We start from the raw sequence: 19032 nt of genomic DNA on the forward strand, positions 1-19032 counted from the left end.
TATTCCCACAGTCCTGTTTGAGGGCTTTCTAAGCCAGGCTTCAGACTTAGAAAAGTACAGCTGCTACCTTTACTTCAGCTGCTTCACAACTACAAATCTAGTTTCAGAATTAGCTTCTAAACAATTCTGCAATTCTATAAGTCGGAAAAGACCAGCTGTTATCCTGCCAAGTCCACCTCTAAACCATGTACCTCAGCACCACATCTACACATAGTCTCTGCAGGGGTGGTGACTCCTTCACTTTTCTGGGCAGCCTGCTCCAGAGCTTGACAACCCTTTCCATGAAGTAATTTTTCCTAATGTCCAATCTAAACCTCCAGTGGTGCAGCTTGAAGCCATTTCCTCTTGTTCTATCACTTCTTACTTAGAAGAAGTGACTGCCCCTCACCTTGATGCAATCTCCTTTCAGGTAGTTGTAGAGAATGAGAAGGTCTGCACCTTTTATCCTGTTTTGAGAAACTTCTCTGGGCTTCAGATTGCTGCTGAAAACCTTCTGTCTTATCTCCTTTTTATGTATTAAAGTGCTGCACCTTGATGTGTTCCTTCAAACAGACACAACAGCGGTGGGGGCTAAATACAACCTCTAAAGTGATGTCTCTTTTTCTTTTTTTTTCTTTTTTCTTTTTTTTTAAATGGGCACTATTTTGGACAGGAGAGGGACCTAGGGGTGTTGATTGTTGGCTGGCTGAATATGAGCTGGCAATGTGCTTAAGTTAGCAAGAAGGCCAATGGCACCCTGGCTTGTATCAGGAATAGGGTGGCCAGCAGGTCTAGGGATGCCATTGTCCCCTTCTACTTAGTATTGGTGAGGCAGCACTTCAAATATTGTGTTGAGTTTTGGGCACCTCGTTCCAAGAAGGGCATTGAAGTGCTGGAGCGTGCTAAAAGAGAACAACTAAGCTGGTGAAGGGCCTTGAACACAAGTCCTGTGAGGAATGACTGAGGAAACTGGGATTGCTTAGTCTTCAGAAGAGGCTGAGGGGAGACCTATTCACCCTCTACAGCTACCTCAGAGGAGGTTGGAGCAAGGTGTGGGTCAGTCTCTTCCGGCTTACAACAAGTAACAGGACCAGAGGAAACAGCCTCAGGTTGTGCCAAGGGAGGTTCAAGTTGAGCATTAGGAAAAAAATTCTTCACAGAAAAGATTACCAGGCATTGGAAGGGGCTGCTGAGGGAGGTGGTGGAGACACCATCTCTGGAGGTATTTAAAAGACATGTGGATGTGGTGCTTAGGGGTGTGGTTTAGTGATAGTAGTTTAGAAATAGTGGTGGGATCATGAGCTCCAGGCAAGCGGTTGGCATTGATTTCAAAGATCTGTTCCCACCTCAACGGTTCTAGGGTTCTGTTTTGTGCTTATGCTGTGCCCTTTGGGGTTTGGTTTGGTGTATTGTTTGTTAGTTGTTTTTTTTTTTTTTTTTTTACTTAAGTGTTTTACATTTCCCTGTGCTGCCTGATTGTCATCCTGAACTTAGGCAGCTTAAAACTCTACAGACCTGTCCCTGGTCGTCAAGGCTCACACACTGTCCTGCCCAGTATAAACCACCAGCGCCTGGTGTTTGTATCAGAGTGCCCTAATTTCAGCACCTGGAAACTGTAATAAGGTAGTCTGAGCCTTTGGGTATAGAAAAACTTAATGTCATGTTTTCAAAGTGGATATCAAAAGCAGATTGTTATTTCCAGTGTCTTTATTCAGAGGCTGTATCATGTTCTGGAGAAGGAAATGTGCTTGCTATTTTCTTTTTTGATGTAGAAATCTGACCTGATCTGTCAGAAAATATTCCAATACTGGAACACTGGCCCGAAAATATTAGTCTGAGTGAGTTTGGGGGGGGGGGGTTGGTTTTGTTTGCTTTGGTTTTGGGGTTTGGGGGTTTTTGTTTGTTTTATTATTATATTCTTTTCAAATTCTGGAGTTCACTAAAATACCAAGCCCTGGATTACAGGTTGGATTCTGCAGTTCCCAGAAGGTCCCTGCAGGTCTCCTCTCCCTGGCATGCTGCAAATGGAAAGCCAGTTTGTTTTTTTTTTTTTTCCTTCTTCAGCAAAGCTCACCCAGGAGTTATTTATGCTGGATGAGTAAGTGAGCAATGCTAGAGACTTGGTTGAGCCAGTTCACTTCTCCTCAGAGCAGGCTTTTAAACTAAGAAATTGCTGGTCAAGCTGTAGGAAAATCCAATAAAAGAGAAAGAAGGTTGACTTAGACTATTAAGTGGGATTTTTTTTTTTTTTTATCTTTAGGCTTTTTTATGGATACTTATATTGAAATATAATATTTTGAATGAGACTTAAGAACACAACTGAAACCTGTGTTTTGCTCTACTCTTAGCTACCTTCTTAATTTCATCCTCGATACCACATTGGGGATGCTGCTGATCTGGCTTTGCTTGAAAGTTGTCTCCTGGATTGTGCAGCACAAGAAGTACACAACCCTGGCCTTTGGAGAATACGGTAAGTGTCAACTGCTCTGCACAAGGGTGGATAGTTTGTTCCCAGCTATGAATGAGGAGAAGAAAATGGTACAAACCATAGTTTGGGCATAAAATGTGGGAGCAACCTCCTCGTGTTATCCCTTCTCCAAGTTGCTCAGAGTGTGGTAGTGATGGACATGTTAAATGCTGGGACATGACTAATTTGCAGGTAACTCTGCTGCCTTGCCAAGCACACCTGAGCATAGCAGGCTGGTGGTGAAAGGTTGAATGCTTCCTTGGGCAGAGAGTGTACCTCAGGAGATGTATATGAACACCTTAAGGTGTTTGGGTGTGGTGGTGTTGAAAGACATGGACCTGTTGGACTAAGTCCAGAGGGTGCCACAAAAGTTGTCAGAGGGCTGGAACACCTCTTCCATGAAGAAAAGCTGAGAGAGTTGGTGATGTTCATCCTGGAGAAGAGAAGGCTCTGGGGAGAGCTTATTGTAGCATTTCAGTACTTAAAGAAGACCTATAAGAAAGATGGAGACAGACTTTTTTTTTTTTTTCAGGATGTGTTGTGACAGGAAAAGAGATAATGGGGTTAAAATGGAACAGGAGATTTAGACTATCCCTAAGTAGGGAATTTTATACAATGAGGGTGATGAAACACTGGCATAAGCCGTCTAGAGGCAGTAGGTGCTCCATCCCTGGAAACATTCAAGGTGAGGTTGAACAGGGCTCCAGACAGCCTGATGTAGTTGAAGACATCCCAGTACAGGGTGGCTGGACTAGATGACCTTTAAAGGTCCATTCCAATCCAAAATGTTCTATGGTTCTTTCAGGTTGTTTCTCCGAACCTCTCTGTTCAAAACATGGAGTTCTTGCATATGTCTTGAGCTGTACTAGACACCAGTAGGACAAAATGTGGCCTAAAAACTGAATTCTCAGATGACATGTGGGTTTGTTTAGTTGGTTTTTTTTTGCCAGTTGTTGTTAAACAATTTTAAATACTCCCGAGTCTGCCTTCTCTTCTTCTGTCCCTTCTGGTTTGAAACACACGTTTCAGAGAAGCCTTTCTCCGCCGGCCCCACTAGAGGGCAGCACCACTCTGCATAAAGAGCACAAAGTCAGCAGTGCTGCTCTGCCTGCAAGGAAGGCGACTGTTAACTCTCTGCTTGTTTTACATATATCCAATATAAAGACAAATTCAGGCTTCCTTTAGAACATATCCATCATATCTCGCACTTTAAGACCTTAATCATTAGCCCTGTTCTGAAGGTAATTCCATTCTGTTGTATTTTTAGTAACTGATTTGATAACTGACCTGGTGAAACTCGGGCCAAACTAGGACTGGTGTGATGATCCTGTTGACCTGTGAGCTCTTACTCAGGCTCATATTCAGCATGTGTAAATGGGTCATGGTACAGGATGAAGGGAATGGTTTGGTTTGTGAAGCAGAAGTAGCTACAGAGTGGGAATGAGATGACAACAGATGGATTGAAGTGATGGGATATGACAACACTGGCTCTCAAATGTGAGAGTGGCTTTAAAGGCTCCAGCAGTATCCACAGGAGGTTCACCATTTTTATAGCATGCATCTAGTGGGGAATACCTACCTCTTTTTTCTTTTTTTTTTTTTTTTTCTCCCTCTAGTGGCTCTTTCTCAAAGAGCCATGGAGCCATGGAATGAAGGTCATTCAGATGAGACAGTAGAAGAATCCAGATATTCTTGGTTCAGGGACTAGCATTTTTCCCATTTCAAGCAGCAAGGACTTGAAGCTTAACCACAACCATCCCAGGGGCATCCCAGGGCACAGCTTTAGCTTCACATGCCACGTCTGCAGTTGAGCAGAAGCAAGGAAATAATAAACTGTATTGACAGCTTGCTTTAATCTGGCAGAGCAGTAATGAATTTCTGTTGAGCTGCAGCTAGCCCCCTCAGGAAGACTGCCTTAGATTATAGAAAGATTGCCTTTTCTGAGCAAATCTTGCTTGCATTAATAAGAAGCAGGTCTTGGTGCAAGTCTCTGGCCAGTGACCACAATGGAAAAGTTAGGTAGGAGCCAAATGACATGTCCAGTGCAGTTCTGCTGTAGGGATACAGAAGGAAAACACTGCTGTCCTCATCTCAGATGTTAAGTAGCTTCCAAAATGGTTTGGAAGATGCTAGTAGACTTTGTACAGTGTGATACAAGCTCCAGAAATATGATTCAATTTTTGCTATAATTGCTATACCAGACTTCGTGTTGCTTTCCTCAGTTCTCCTGAGGAGCAGAAGCATCCTGCAGGGGAGGGAAAGCAGACTACTAGGGAAGGACCAAATCCACGTTGCAGACAGTCATGAGTGCCATTGTCCCAGCCACTAGGAAAGGACAATTCTGTCTTTGTGCAGTACAGCCAGTACCCATCTACCTGCATGGTCTTTAAGTTTAAAAATGATGTTGCAGCTGTTTGCTTTCTGACCCTCCAGTTCTTGGTTGTTTTCTTCTAACTGGTGCAAACTACTGCAGCTGCCCTTTGGTTTGGGCTCCAGGAGTCCCTTCATATCTGCTGTTGTTAGTCTGCCTCCACAGCCTTGGGTGCTTCTTGTTGTGACTGCAATAGCTGCAAATTAAAGAAGCAAAGAAAAAGGGAAGGGGAAGCATCTAAGTCTACACTGCTATTTTAAGCATCCAGCTCTGCAGAACTGTTTAGAAAATTTCAATTACTTGTGTATTTCCAACAACAAGGAGACAGTCATTCTGACATCAGCCTCTCTTGTGCCTGAGCTCTAGCCAAAGATCACTGCAACCAGGAATGATCTCTTTCTCTTAGCTAGTGGAGAGTCAAAGCCTCGTGTATGCTTATAGTCCTCCATCTTTGCCCAACAGGTCTTGATTGCTCTTTGGACTGCCTTTAAGCACAGGAAAATGGATTTTAATAGGCTGCTATCTTTCCTGAAATTGCTTGGTTCCGAAGATCAAAGATTGGAGAGGTTTATTCTTTGTCTTGGTTCAAATAAGCTTTGGAGAATGATGGTTGTGTTACACGTGCTCAAACCTAACAAACTGCACAAATGCTCTGTGCACCATTGCTCTGGCAGGGTAGCAACAGGCCAGACATTTAGATTCTTTCCCTGAAGGGGACTTCTGCAAAGAGGAAAACAAAGCCAAGTTTAAGCTTCAAAGGACTCAGGAGGTGGATACCCAAGGTATTAGAGGTGCTGCCGGGGCTATACAGGCTGAGAAGGGGAAATGCTCACTGGAGTCAGAGCACACAGATAAAGCCTGATTCAGCTTTGTGTGCCACATCTCCAAAGTGTTCCAGCCCTTTTCTCCCTCTCCCATTCCCATGGCAATGGGCAGCTCCCTAGGGGAAACGTTCTAAATGGCTGTAGTGTCCTGACATTGCTGTTGTGTCCAATAATTCTAAAGCTCAGAAACACTGGAGTGCTTCTTTTAGGTGAGCAAGAACTGTGAGTTTTCATTAAGAGACGGTTGCTGCAAGTAAAATTCTGAAGAAGAGCATGAAGAAATGATGGGGGATGGAAAAAGAAGGTACTCTTGCTTGAAAATACCTCTCTGGGTGCCCATCCAGATCCTGACTCGTGTGTGACTGTGGTTGCAGTCCTTGCCTAATCTAAGATTGATGCTTTGTGCCCGTCCTCTGGCTGGAAATGGAAAGGCATGCTTCTTGGAGGCCTTTAATGTCTCTGTAGTGGTCTGCCGAACTCTGCCGGTTAAATTTAGTTAGAAGAATATGCTCTGTGCCAGCTGCTGAGTTTAACTGAGGACCTGTGTAGGCTGCTTTTGGCTCTGTTGTGATGATGTACAAAATTTCCATAACAAATATTCCCACATCCTGAAGCAGCCAAGGGAGCTGGCTGCTAGCACTTAAGGAAATACTGCTGAAAATAGCTCTAACCTGAGGGGCTGTTCTGTCCTTAGCACACTTGGCCTTTCTACCCCTAAATCAAGGAGAGGGAAAGTGAGGAGTGAATTGAGGATCATCCTGTAATGGTTTTGTAACCAGGACTCTTGCTCTGAGCAAGGCTGCAAGCCTTTGAACCTCCTGAGTCTGACTGGTAGCAGCAGTGCACCTTCAGGAGTCAAAGGCTCAAGGGCAGGGGTGTGATACTGCAAACGGGACACTGATTCTAGCTGAGCCCTCATTCTTAGTTCAGAATGAGATCATGCCAGAGAGAGTCAGGGATGTCCCCTGAACCCATTTGGCATCAGGTCACAATCTCTGAAAACTTGTTCTTGCCCTCCAAGTGAGCACTTCTCTACAATTCAGGTGATTTACTGCCATTTCATAGAATTGTTTCAGTTGGAAAAGACCTCTAAGATTAAGTCCAACCATCAACCTAACACCACCATGGCTGTTAAACCATGTCTCCAAGTGCCACGTCTACACACTTTTTGAACATCCTCCTCTGTACTTGGGACTGATAATTAGATACCTTTGTTTTGGAGATACCATTTCATTACCTCTGAGGAGTTGTTTGTTGTTTTTTTTTTATTGTTGTGGGTTTGTTGTGGTTTTTTCCTATCTCCACCATGTCTCCCAATACACCCTTCAATGCTTTAATTATTTACTTTTCCTCAACTCCCCTGCACCCTCTGCTTTGACTGTGCTTAAGCTTTTTCCTACCTGCATACTCAGTCCCCAAAAGACTGTAAATACAGCTGTCTGGCAGTAGCATGTGGACTCTGCTGACAGCTTGGTGCATTAGACAGCCTGGATTAAAACTAATCGTGTTGTGGGGTAACAACTCAAATTACCTCCACAGCAGTGCTACATTTACTGCGTGTGCAGTTGGGCTCCCACGCAGCAGTGGAATATGTGAGATGTGTGTTTGTGTGAGGTTGCTGCAGGCACTGCTTGTCCTAAGTCTGCACTGAGGAGGTCTTGCTGATGGTGGGGAGTAGCAGTACTGCTGATGGAGAACAGCCTAAATGCAGTATGTACATCCTTTACGGGTGAAGGAGAATGTTTGTTTTATCAGGGTGGAACATGGCTGTAAGAAGGTTTAAGGAAAGGGTGTTCTTATTTGCTAAAAGGAGAGGTTGGTGGTAGAGTTGATGTGTGGAGCAGAGATGTTCTGTATTACCTTCCAACTAGGACTGAGGGCAAGAACTGCAAGTATTCAAAGGAGCATGGTGTTTATTATCTCCTAACAGATACAGTGTGGAGGCTGGAATGCTGCTTTGGATTGGTCTCTCACTTTGACAAGGAAAGGGAAGCTCTGAACACAGCAAAGGAGGACATCTTGGGGTTTTTGCTGTTTGAGTTTGGGGGTGGTTTTAAACCTCCACATAGCAAATTTTTTTTGCTGGCTGACATTCTTATGTGGCAGAAACAGGCTTGTAGGATTTCACCTAGATTTATGTGACAGAAACACCTCATGTGAGAAGAATCCTTTCCCATCCATGGAGCAGAGCATCTCTGCATGGCACTTGATCCTTTAAAGACACTAAATTGCATCTAAAGATACCTCCAACCATCTTGATGTAGGAATCCAGCACCTAAATAAGCAGGAATCAGCTCAAGTTTTCCAGACTTGCTTCCTAACCATGGAAGGAGAAGACATGACTGCTCTGTCTTATGGACTTGTCCAGGGATCACACCAAAGGCTCCCTCTTCTCTGATGAGATACCAATGTATGATGACTTTTATGTTACTGGTGTTAGTCAGTCAGATGAAAAATTAGTGATGAGTTAGATTTGGATGATGGCCACTTTGTGGTGGATCAATGATCCTTGGATAACTTCAAACCTGCTAGGGTAAGAAGCACCCAGCTGAGCTCCTTGTGGAAGAAGAAATGAGCCACTGTATTTAAAGCTGAAGTCATCCTTGCAACCCTGTGGGCCATGCTGTTTCATTTTCATCTTTGTCCTGAGTCAATCTGGTACAGAGAAATCTCCTGTCCTTGGGAGACTGAGATACAATAAAACTAACTGTGAAGGTGCTCTCTGATCTTACTGTCAGGGAGTGGAAAATAAGTGCATTCTAATTTTGTGCTCCAGGATGGATTCTGTTCAGAAACATTTCATCTCATAATCTGAAAACAGCTCAGAAAGGAAGAAGTTGCAAAACTGTATCAACTTTCAGCTGCTTAAGATGGTAGAGCAGATGGCTAAATGTAGCCTCTGTGTAGGTTGGTGAGTTTCCTTTCCGTAACCTTCCACATAAAAGAAGTGCTAATGTCCCTCTAACTGTGAAGAAGATTCACAGCATCTCCTGTAGGTGATGCAGAAAAGACCAAAATTAGTAATATGAAGTTCTATGCTGTGATGGAGGCACCTTTGACAAGGTAGAATGTGGTGGGTGGAGGAGGTTTGTAGGTCTATCCTGCTTGGTTGTGCAACCTTTCTGTACCGCATCTCCTTTACAGTCTGTAAAATTGTCCTAGCAGGAGGAGACCTCTGGTCTCAGAGAAGTGGGGTTCCTAGGTGGGATCTTGCCCAGTAAAAACTGTTCTCTGACAAAGGGGTAAGAGTTTTTCCTTTTTCAAATCTAAAGAAAAGTCAAAATCACTTTGACTTCCTTCTGTGAAGTGAAAGTGAAGGGAAATTTCTGAGTGAGGAGCTGTTAACCCTGGACACAGGGGCAAGTCCATGCCTAGGGTGGGTTAAGAAGCAGGTTGTCTTTTCTAGTGTTCTGTGTATCAGCCTGGTTAGCCAAAGCCTGTGTGTAAAGATGCATTGTGGAGGGTTAAAGCTGTCAGGTGCACAATATATAAAACTAAGGACAATTAGCTGTTTGTGATGATGAGTGGAAGTGACCTCCTATCCCCAAAAGGGTATGAAGGAGCAGGTGTTTGGGCAAATTTCAAACTTTCTGTTGCTTCCTGAGCAAGCTGAGATGACAGAAGGAAGTGTTCTGCAAGTGCCATTGCGACTGCAGTGCAGAAGAGCTGACTTGCAGAGGGTGCTGTGGCTGTTAGTCCTGTCTCCCCATGGGGGATGGAGCACAGCTGACAATACAGAGCAAAAGGGAAAGAGTTCAAATGCAGGAAGGACATGATGGATGTGTTTGTTTGGTTTCCAGCTTGTTCTTAAAGCTCTGATGGGTGATGGTAAGCTGGGGATTTGTAAAAGGATCACTCAGTCTTGGGGTATGGGGCAAAAAGCCTCACTATACCTAAGCTGTGTCAAAGACAGCTGGGTACTCAACTCTATCAGGAGAGGCTGCCCATGCTTCAAGAGGATCAAAGGCTCTCAGACACTGTCCTTTAACTGCCATCTGCCTGCAGCACTGCTCCCGTCTCCTCTGCAGACCACCCATTAAGCTGTTGCTTGCCAGGGAGCACAGACATGCACTTTCTGAAATCCTCTGCAGGCTCTGGTGGTTGCACTCACACATAACCTTCCTGGCTCCCTCTTCCTTCCCTCCCTCTGTGAGGTTGCCTGCTGGTCTGGCACTCTCTGCTTGCTGTCCTCCCAGCTCGGCAGCCTCTCTGCACCCCTGGCCTTGCAGTCGCTTCCCTCTCCCCTCCTTTGCTTCCTTCTTGATTATGGCTGAGCAATTAAAAAGCTGGGATGCAGGGTGATCACTCTGAGGTCTGGCATGGGGACACTAGCTGGATGCTTCTACTTAGCTGTAGCTTTGCAATGAAGCAAATGTTTTGGCATGTTGCTAACAAATGACAAGTATACACACAAGCCTGCTTTGCCCTTGCTGGGAAGCAGATGCCTCTGGAGCTGGGCTTGGTTGGATACCAGCTCTTGCTAAATCCTGTTATGTGCTGCTGGTCTCTGCTGCTGGCTGGAGGTTTGTGAAGTGATTTAGATAAATGTGCTTTTGTAAGCTACTGATGTCGTCCTCCCCTGCCACATCTCAACTGTATTGTGCTGAGAAAATCGGGGCAGAGCTACCAGCTCTCTGACGTTCGACAGCACATTGAGCGTTGGCATCTGGTGGTGGACTGGGTTCTCTTGCACAGGTCCAAATTCCGTCTCTGTTATGTTGGAAACGAGTGTTGCCAGGAGTTATCTTTACCTTCAAGTTGTAAGAGGAAATGCTGTAGCTTTCCTAAGCCAGATACAGTAGCTCAGTGTTGCAGACCTGAGATATTCTGATGAGCCTGGGAAGATGATAACCAGCTGGCAGGGTGCTTAGCAAGGGCTGAAACAAGCGCATGTAATAGAGACGGTGCTGTTATCTTTGTTAACGATGCAAATATGCTTTTACTTATTACTCAGTGAGTACCCCACTGAAAGCATTCATATTTAATTAGCATTGATTCTTTTTGAGTGGAGTACTCTAAAACCTGGAGCAATGGAGCTCCTGTCTCTTGCTCAGCCAGTGAGTATCACATAACCAGACACGTTCACTTCATCAGCAAAAGGATTAATGCTGTTTGGGACTGAAAGCTTGTGCTTCTTACCTTGAAATTGGTGACCAGAAAGTTTGAAGCTGTTGCTGGCCACTGAGTGGATAAGGCTTGATGGGATGCAAATTGCAGTCGTGTCTTTAATGACTGATTATAGATTTTATAGAGGAGTGTGCAGGATACTGACAGGTCCTTGTATAGAAGAGGGTCAGTCCAGCAGTGTCCTGCCCTGAGGACAGTGATTAGGATGAGCTTTAATTCAGAAAGGATTATAAAGCTATCATTCTGGTCAAACTGGACAGGAGTTTGTGAGCTACTCCTACAAGGCTACTATCAACTGGAAGTTTGAAGAAAAGTGGACAGGACCCATCTCTTCAGATTTAGATAAGTTTGCCAAGGTGAAGATAAATTATGTCTCTGGTACCTTGGAAAAAAAAGGTCCCAGACCATGGGCAAACAAAAGTAATGATGCCCCAAAACAATGTGTGCTTGTATGGAACTGTTTGAGAGGGATGCTGAAGTTTCTGAGCTTTGCAGCTTTCCCTAAGGAGGATTTTAGTGGTCTGTACTTTGAAGAGAGGGTATACCTTCACTCTTACAAGCAGGGCTTCCTCCCCTCAGCCCCCTGGCTCCATTCAGCTCAAAGTGGCTCAGTACTAAGGGGTGAATACTGGAAATGCTCATCAGTGGCTGAAGAAGGGGGAAAGATGCCTCTGTAAGCCTCTGTGTATCGTTTCCCCCAGGTAGAGGAGAACATACTTGTTATCCAAATCAAGATTCGTGAAAGTTGCTCTAGTCATCTTACCCTTGCTGGGAATGACCCTTCCATTAGGCACTCAGTGATGCTGTTGAGCTGCAGCCCTTCAGAGCTCAGGAGTGTCTGTAAGTGCTGGGGATGAACAGGGCACTTCAGATCTTCAGGCAAACCCACAGCAGAGTCTCTCTCCTTTGACAGAAGCTGCCTGCCTGCCTGCCTGCCTTGTAGGAGTCTTGTAGGACTTGCTCCAACAAAGCAGTTAATCTGGAAAGGACAGGAAGTGGGGGAGAGAGATGCAAGACAAGATTTTCAGTGATGAATTTCAGAGGTAGGTTGATGGAATGGAGAGCAGGGCAGGAGGAAGATGAATATAGGTAGCATTAGTGTCTGGAAGGTAGGGAGGGATTTTTAGAGTCATGACTGAAATTACTTTGTGTTTGCCCTTCAAATTAACCAGAAGTCTAGATAATTGCCATTTCTACTTCAGAAACACCCCTGAACAAGAGTAGCAGAGAACTGGCTTCTGGAACAAAAGGCTGGTGGTGTCCGTAGTGTATGTAGTGCCTTGTGAAGGAGAGCTCTGTTGATTATAGCCACATTTAATTTGAAAGCACAACTTCAGTGCAAAGCTGCCCTGATGCATTCCATTTGCCTGCACAAATAGAAGTGGGGTTTGGTTTTGGTTGGGTTTTTTGTTTGGGTTTTTTCTTTCCTTTTCTGTGCTTATTTTTCTATATCGGTTTGCAAAGATGTAAAATAAATTGCAACTTTTAAGGGGTACAAGTCAGCTAAATTTTCTCTGATACAAGTCAGATTTACTTTTTCTGGTTTCAAAAATAAATAAATTTGAGCCTACATGCTAGTATGTTTTGGTCTTTAATAGAGTAATGATTTGTAGACCCAGGAAGGACCCCAAACCTTGCTATCCCAGACATGTGCTCCTACAATTACAGACATCAATTCTCTCAACTAATTTTAAGTTTGGTTTTGAGTATTTGCTTCACTGCAAAACTTGCAATATGGAGCTACTTCCATGTCCCTCTAATCAATTCAGGTATCAAGCATGAGAACTTTTCTGCAAGGCTGTCTCCTCCTGTGCTGTCTCTCATTTAATGTCCTGTTTTCCCAGGGGATCCTCCACAAACTGCTGCCTGGATTCACCAATGTATCCTCTACTTGCTGATAATGGGTTTTGAGAAGACTGTGATTGCCCTTGTCCTGTTTATTCCTGTTTGGCAAAACGTAAGTTCCTGAGCTGTGTTTTTTTTTCAAGCCACAGTTGTTGTGGCTTGTTTCTTTGCCTTGGTAGTTGTCTTGTAATCACAGATCTTTAATCCTTATGACTTGTTGACATCTCTCTGTAATCATTAGCTATTACTTAAGTTTGGAGAAATGTGACTTTCATAACAGTTTGGATTTTGGGCCATTCTCTTGCTAGTCAAAAGCTAGGGGATAAGGTGCTTCTTTAATTTTCTTTTCCATCCTTGGAAGGATGAAATGGGCTGGGCTTGCAGCTGAGCTACTTCAGTTCTGGCAGAGTATTTATGTCCCATCTCCAGAAACATTGAAGGCTGGGTTGGATGAGGCTCTGAGCAATGTGGTCTTGTTGAAGTCCCTTCTTACTTGGACTAGATGACCTTTAGAGGTTCTTTCCCATTCAAACCATTCTATGGTTCAATGATTTTTTAAATCATCTTGTCAATTCAGTTTGTGTTGATGTTTTGTGATCCCATGCCTAAGATAGAGGGGCTCTTGGAGTTTAATTTGGAAAGAGATGTCTCAGTAGTATTGCTGTCCTTCCCCACACAACTCCTTCAGTATGCTAGCTCATGCAGTAGTAATTGTGTTAATTATGAGTTTCTCTTTTAACAAATAAACTATAATCTTGTGGCAGTTGTGGCCATGTACCTAGTAGCAAGAAGGTGTGGTGGGTATAAAAAAAACGCTCCTGGGAGTTGATGGCTACCTCCCAGTACTGAGTGTGTTTACACTAGAGCCTAATACTTCACAGGCTGATGTGACTTGACTGAGGATTTATTAAGCAGAGCTGTTCAAATACTGCTTCTAAATGTTTCCTCCTGCAGCTTCAGCAGATCCTCCTGGGTTATGTATCAAATACCGATCTGAAGCTCACCCTGGTCTTGTTTGTTGTGCCTTTTATAGTCAATGTAAGTGATGCTTCTGCAATCATGGGGTGGGGTCTTTTGCAAATTAGGGTGTGTGGCCCTCAAATGGGGAGGAACTGGCTTGGGGCAGGCTTGAGTAACTGAAGTGGCTGGGACAGGCTGCGGGGGAGTGGAGACAAATGCATTTGCTGTCATGAATACACTAATATGTCACTAGTGCCCTGCCATGGTCTCTGTTCCTAATTCCCACTCCCTTGTCCAAGATGCTGGGTGGCTGAGTCTGAAGAGAGCTGGCACTCATTAGCTGAGGTCTGCATCTTTGGAATCAGTAGGATTTATGAGAGAAGGGATCTCAGAAATTTGACTCATCCATCCCCCATGGACACACTTGATGCAGAGTTATTTAGATATTAAATTAGGTTGATCGAGGCTGGACATCTGGAAGAACCAAAAGGAGAAGAAATAGCTGTGATTGAATGACTTTGTGTTTCAGTCTCTGCAGTCTGTTTATACAACTTTTGTCCCCAAGGCCATTATGTTCTGGATTGTGGACAGCTTGATCATGAGAAAATCCAAGCAGAAGGACACCCTGAACATCAATGAATCTATGAAAACTCCTCAGACTAAGATGACTGAGGAATCTCAGGTAAGACCAAGAATGTCCTGTGTTTCAGACCAAACTAAGTTTTCAGCTTCATCACAATCACATAAGGAACCATCACACCACCTGCACCTAGGGTGATGCTTCACATGTGTGAGAGGTGATCCTGCTAAATGAAACTGACATTTCTTGCAGCTGAGGCCAACAGAGGGATGTTTTCTGGAATGATCTGGCCCTGTCTAACAAAGAGCAATGTTGCAGCCTCCAAAGTGTTGATATGGTGGCAGTATCTTGGGAGAGATGAGCTAACTTCAGGGCTAATCTGTGTGGGCTTGTTGGAGTGGCAGGCTGAAGTGGTGGGTACTTCTGCACGACCTCTTTCAACTTTCCCATTTTTACTTGTAATTAATCTTGGTTTAGAAGAGGTTTCTTTTTATATTGTAATTAGCATCTTCTTTAGAGGATGAGGTCTAGCTGGGGATCCTGGTTTTGTCAGGTTTTGGTGTTTTTTCAACTGGCTGATGGTCTCTTACCTGTAGGAAGCTGTATTTTGTGTAGTCAGAGCTTGACACTTAAAATTTTTGGGGAGGAGGAAGCGCTCCAGGCCCAGCAGACTTTGTTGTTCTTAATGACAGGTGGTTTGCTGGGCAGGTGGTATCTGTGCTTCTCATCTGCTTTTGGGCAGAGACCACAACCTGAGTTTCTGGGTTGAATTACCTTCCTTCCGCTGGCACCCAGACCCTGTTTCAAAATGCTCTGTGTATGACTGCTGATATCCCACAAGTCTTGCCAGTGAACTGCTGGGATAGGATAGCTTCTGGCAGTCACAGGCTGGCTCCTGAAGTAGCTTCTGCTGAGGAGTTTAGGGTAAACAGAAATAACTCCTGCTTTCTGAGAGACCTGTATTAAAGAGTAACTCTGCTCTTTTGCTGATGAGTAGGACAGTCAACTACTGGTGACATTGCAACACACATAGAGGTAATGGTGTTTAACAGTGTGCTTAGCAGTCTGCACAGCAGCTATGGCTTCCACAGCTCAGGGGTGCAAAGAAGCAGACACTGCTCATGGGGATGCAGTGCTGGAAGCACCCTCCCTCTGGCAGGATAGGCGGGCAGATGTGAGCAGCTGTTGAGACAACTGAGTCACTGCTCCTGGCCCAACCTCCAGATAAACAGTTGTAGCTTGGTCAGGTCACTAGGAACATGCAGAGTCTGCCCCAGGCAGTGTCCCAAGTGGTTTGTGTGGTGAGGGCATCCTCAAGAAACCTTTTATTGTTTTGGACAGAGGCCTGAGCTGGGCAGTGCCAGTATGCCTTGATAGCTGGGCACTGAAGCTAAGAACCCATACCTAGGACGTGAAGGTGGATTAATTCTGGGCATGAGCATCTCCTTATGGCACAGTCCCATTTTCTTAGCGTTGAGAGCTGTTCAGGAGTGGTACTTTGTTGAAAGAGCTAGGTTGGATCCAAATGTAAAAGCAACAGTGAAGATCTGCCTTACTGACTGGATATGCTGGTGTGCTCCTGAAAGCTTGAGAGTGGTTAAAATTACAACAGGTCAGAAATGAGGGGTAAGGAGATGGCATCTCTAGTTGAGATGTCAATTTCCTTTCCAGCTTTACAAACCTAAATTTGGAGCATCTAGTCTTTTAGATGGCTTGCTGCTGTGGATACACAGATGGTATCACATCTAATGGTTTTCCATGGAAAAGAAGCTGATCCTCTGCCTTGCCTCACTAAAGATGGGGCAAGAGTTTTGTGGCTTCTAGCTCAGTTTTGTCTAATCTGAAAGGAAGATGTCTGTTCTCTAGAATTTAGGAAAGGCTCTTTTGGTAGCTCAACTAGACAGGTCATTTCAAGTGGTGGAAAATTGATTTCCTCAGTTTCTCTTGTTGTCAAAAGCTGCTTCCATATTCCAAGTACCTGATTCTCTTCCTCAGATAAACTTTTGCTTAGACCTTCAACATGCAGGTCATCTGTCTGTCTTGAAACCCTCTGATCCATCAGTGTAGTGGAGCTGCCAAGGGCGCTGGTTTGTACCTGGAGCAATCTACAGGGACTGTCTCCTTTCTCCTCAGACGTGTTCCTGTGTCTCTGGCCTAGTGAATGCTTTAGGGTGGAGAAGGCAGGTAATGAAGAAATACAGAAAGGGGTGACCTGATTTTTCTTTTCCAACTGTTTCTGGGCACTGGGTCTTGAGGTATAGACATAGGCTCCCACTTCACGTTTCAACTTTTTAGGTTATGAATTAAAGATTATGTTGTCTTAACTGGGCTTTACAGATGAATTGGTTGGAATTAAGGCTTGGAAGCAGAAAATGAGGATTTGCTGAACTCATTTCTGCCAATAACCTGTTCAGGTGGAGGAATTTCTTCCTTTCCTGCTGCCCCATGGAGAGGGAGTGAGTCTGAGAAGGATCTCTACACAGGGCAGAGCTAGCTGAGGCTAATGTGTCCTGCAGTTTATCAGGGTTCATCAGGGCTGTCTAGCAGCAGGCGCCAACAGCTCCCCATCATGCTGCCTTCTTGAATTTCAAACTTCTGCCTACTTCACCCATAAAGAGTGTCATTATTTTCACTTGAACTAGCAGTTTGTGTTTAGAAAAGGAAAGGAAAATGGAAAGGGGCAGGCTGAAGTTAACCTGTTAAAAGCCCATGCTTGGTATTGTATGAACAGGAAAATGCAGCTTTGTCCTTTGCTTGGTAGACCCAGCTGGATAGCAAGAAGAAACCCCATGACCAGCACTCCTGCCACTGGTGTCACTTAATGACACCATGGGCTGCAATATAGACCAAAGAAATGGCAGGCTCTTGTGGGCTTTAAGGCTCTTCTGGTGAGCCACAAATGTGACAATGGGCCCTTACTTGTGGAGCAGCTGCTGAACATTTTTACTCTGAAAGGAACAAACTCACTGTTATTCATAGAATCATAGGATGGTCTGTGGTCTGGGTTGGGAGGAACCTTGAAGATCATCTAGTTTCAACCTCCCTGCCATTGGCAGGAGCAGCCTCCATTAGACCAGATTGCTCAAGGTGTCATCCAACCTGGTCTTGAACATCTCCAGAGCATCCACAGCCTCCCTGTGCAACCTATTCCAGTGTCTCACTGTAAAGAATTTCTGTCTTATATCCAGTCTAAATCTACCCTCTTCAAGCTTCAGTTCATTCCCTTTCATCCTATCGCTTGTGAAAAGTCCCTTCCCAGCTTTCTTGTAGGCCACCTTCAGGTACTGGAAGGCCACTATGATGTCTCTGCAGAGCCTGTTTTTCTCCAGGCTGAACAGCCCCAACTCTCATGTCTGGAAGAATTTCACCATTCCTTCCAAGTCAGTCTTAAGGCTTTTCATTGTCTCAGACTTGATACAGTTCATGCAGAACTTCATACAGCTGAGGTTTTTTTTGCCTTCTCATGGGATGGAAAGAGATCTCTCAAAGAGCACCAGTCTGAACCCAGTGCTGCTGAGGCTGGGGAAATGTGTTCATTTGCATGGCCCTTATTTCTGATTTGTGTGTCCTGTCCTTGACCTGAGTTTCTTTTCTCTTGCCCTTGCAAGTGCCAATAAACTTTAGATCTTATCACTGATTTCTTTGTTTCCTCTGCCTGGGAAAGCAACTCTGGTTTAGTAATTTTTTTTTAAAAAAACTTCTTTCTTCTTTTTGTTTCTTTTTTTTTCCCAAGAGTGGTGTTTGAGTTTCTGCTCCTTTTGTGGAGAATTAAGTTTTCAGAAATGAACCTTAAAGCAAAATTCAGTCTAGTGACAGTGGTACTTGTGAGAATCATTAGGGTGAAACTAGAGGCTAATTTAAGGTTGGAGGGAAGGTAGTATACTACATGGAGTAGTGGTATATATTGTATATATACTTGATGCCTTAATGCCTTTGGTCAGCATGGAGTTCAGCACCTGTGCCAATTCCCTTCATGGAAGCTGTGACTTTTGGTGAATTCATATACTGAAGATGCTGATGAATGCCAATGCCTATGTTGTTTGCTTTTAAGTATTGAAGACTATTCTAAGAGTGAGTTTGATTTGCTGGTTGCTTAACTGAGCTGATTTTTAAATAGCTCAAGGTGAACTAAGGTACCTTATGGGCAATGAAGACGGGTAATAGGGGTGCCTCTGTTAGGAGACTCCCAGCTGTCAGCCCTACTGACTCATGGGAATTCACCTAAGATCAAGTGCAGGAGGACAGTGGGATGGTTTCTACCTTTACACCAAGCTGGTGGAGCTTTAGGGAAGTATTTTCATTGCTAGCAGGGAGATAGTCCCAGAGCTGCTTTGGTTTACAACCTGTGTCATCACTCTCATCTGTCTGTGCAATCTCTTTCTGTGCCACTGAGATGGCTTGAGTCTGCTTGGACGAAGCACCAAAGCAGCAGGCAGCCTTTTTCCCCAGGCAGGAGGAGTTAGCAGAGCACATGGGCACGTGTTCTGGTAGCATGACCCACGTTGTTTACCAAATTGCTGGCCTCCCTGTGCAGGGAGGAATGCATGAAGTATTTGAGCACTGCTGAGTGAGACAGTAGCACTTTGTCCTGGGACTGGGAAATTATGGTCCATTTCCAGCTGTGCCACTGACCTGCTGTGATCCTGACCTGGATGCATCTGCAGGGTAGGTGCCTTGTCCAAGTTGTGTTGGAAACTCCCACGCTGGAGTTTGGCTTGAAAACCGTGTCTGAGGGTATGGTACCGTCTGGTGATGAAGCTCCCTGAGGAACTGTGGAAAGGTTAGTGGGGGAATTGTTACCTTGAGCAGCTTCATACAAGTTGTGTGGTGGGCAGATAGCAGCCTAAATAGGCTTGGATGCACAACACTTGGTGCCTAC

At 44.5% G+C, this 19032-nt stretch overlaps 1 pseudogene; it reads left to right on the forward strand.

Annotated features, from left to right (window-relative positions):
* LOC128981115 (store-operated calcium entry regulator STIMATE-like) overlaps positions 1-19032 on the forward strand; it is a 37915-nt pseudogene that overhangs the window by 16700 nt on the left and 2183 nt on the right.

The sequence above is a fragment of the Indicator indicator genome, chromosome 3, assembly GCF_027791375.1.
Source record: "Indicator indicator isolate 239-I01 chromosome 3, UM_Iind_1.1, whole genome shotgun sequence".
Lineage (NCBI taxonomy): Eukaryota > Metazoa > Chordata > Aves > Piciformes > Indicatoridae > Indicator > Indicator indicator.